The following is a 2,126-nucleotide window of genomic DNA, read 5'->3' as shown; positions in this document are numbered from 1 at the left end:
TGGAGTGTATACAAAATATATTTGAAATCACCGTAAAATAAAGTGAAATCTGATCAATTTAATGAAGCCGTAAAAAAATGGTGATAAGAGTCAGATGTAGTGAGACATATCTGCAATCCCAGCACCCAGAGCTTTTAGACCAATGATCATGACTTTAAGACCAGTATCAACTACGTAAGTAGTTATGAGCCAACCCAGTCTACAGGAGTTCCTGTTTCAAAGAAGTGAACCAGTGATCAGGCATAGTGGCCCAGGTCTTTAATCCCAAGCACTTGGGAATCAAAGGCAGGTGGATCTCTGTGAACCTGAGGCCAGCCTGGTCTATACATTAAGTTCCAGACCAGCCAGGGACAAACAAACAAACAAACAACCCTAAAACAATTAAAATAGATAAATAAAAATCAAAATAAAAGGGATCAAGTATTCAAAAGAGACAATCATAAAAATAATTTGTTGCTGACTTATTTTTAAACTTTCTATTGATTCTTTGTAAGTTTCCAATCATGTACTGTAGGCCCACTCATCCTGCCACTCCCTCATATCTGCCTATTGCCCTTGCAACCTCCCCTAAAATAAAACACATACAAACCACAATAACTGAAAGCCTCAGGTGGTGAGGGGCAAGGAGGAGAAGGCATTGCCCCTGCACCCATGCCACCTCCAGCAGATGAGTGCTGGGGCCAGCTTTTCCACACTCTCATCCTCAGGGCCGGCTCACCTGCACCTTGGCAACCAGGGTCAGCTCTGCTGTGCTGTTCAAGCGAGGGGCAGGGCCTGCTCTCCTGAGTGCTGTAGCTGATAAGGGGTATGGCTAGCTTTCCTCAGCTCATGACCCAGTGGGCAGCTTTCCTGACTTTTGCAGGTAGAAAAGGAGGGACATCACCTCTGTGCCTGTGCCACCCCGTGGCTGATGAGTGGCAGGATCAGCTCTTCCACACTCATGCCTTCATGGCCTGCTTACCCACACCCCTGCCACCAAGGCCAGCTTCACTGTGCTGCCTGGGCAAGCCACAGGATCCATTCTCAGGAGGGCTGCCTGAGGTGGGCACTGTAACCAGGGTGGGGCAAGGCCAGTTACTCACAGCCCCTGGACATCCTCATGGTCCCCGGTGCCTACCTGACCATGCATGACCCCCATGTCCTCTAGTGGTAATATGAGCCACAGACATCAACACTGACCCCTGACATGGCTTTCAGCAGCAGCTCGGGCTGGGACCATGACCCCAGGTGGCAGGGCTAGCCATTCACCACAGGCTAGTCCTCTCTACCCTCCAGTTCTCCTCTTCATAATGCTCAAGCTGCTCCACTGCTCTCTCTGCCCCTCTGACCACTACACATTGTGGTGCTCCTGCTTCAGGCTGACCGCATGGCTGGAAGATCCCTGGGGGACATCATCCATCAGCTGCATGATGCGGCAGCAAGCAGGTGCCTAAGGCCCACCAGTGCCACGGGCTGAAATGCCGGTCTGTGGGTGGCATGGTGGTCTGCAGGTCTCTGTCTTCCTCCTCCCATTCTGCGTTGCCTGCATTTGGTTTGATTTTTATGAGCCCTAGGCATAAAACAGCTTTGGCCACCAAGCCAGGTATTAAAGTAAGATGAACAAAGGACTGCCTTCTGTTTTGCCCCTGACTGATGTAAGAACACCACCACCAATAAGGTGTCTCTTTGCCCATTGCAAGGGGGAGGGGCTCACTATTGAAATTGAATGTTATTAATTTTTTTCTTTGCTTGAGTTCTGATGACACCTATTAACTGAAATGCCTATGTCACAGAGGCTTCTGAAATCCACTGGCAACAGCTCTTGTTGAGACCCCTTAAGGAATCATCAGTGTGTTTTCCTGTGTTCTTGTCTAGAACACCTCTGAGCAACTCCTTAAAGTTGCAGCTGTAACAAACCGGGCTATGAGGTCAATGGTGTTGGATCATATGAATCTGGGGTATTATATGGACATTACAGCAACTTTTGAAAAAGATCTTTCATTAAAGATCATAATTCCAGAAAAAAATTGGGTGAAATAACAGGTTATTAAAAGGTAAGGGGGAGGAGAGATGTAGAGAGGAAAGGAAGAAGGAAAAAAAGGAGAGAATATCTGAGAGGCAACTTTCTTTCCTTTTCCCCTCCCCTC

The 2,126-nt window shown here is 47.9% G+C and overlaps 1 non-coding gene across 1 annotated transcript; it reads right to left on the bottom strand.

Moving 5' to 3' along the window:
- Positions 1 to 1,540: 1,540 nt before the first annotated feature.
- Positions 1,541 to 1,684, bottom strand: LOC127187266 (small nucleolar RNA SNORA48). The gene has a single exon (XR_007830427.1). It is a non-coding gene; the product is annotated as a small nucleolar RNA SNORA48 (small nucleolar RNA).
- Positions 1,685 to 2,126: the final 442 nt, after the last annotated feature.

Source organism: Acomys russatus, chromosome 3, assembly GCF_903995435.1.
Source record: "Acomys russatus chromosome 3, mAcoRus1.1, whole genome shotgun sequence".
Classification (NCBI taxonomy): domain Eukaryota; kingdom Metazoa; phylum Chordata; class Mammalia; order Rodentia; family Muridae; genus Acomys; species Acomys russatus.
The sequence above is the reverse complement of the archived record's forward strand: the minus strand, read 5'-3'. Positions and strand labels throughout refer to the sequence as shown.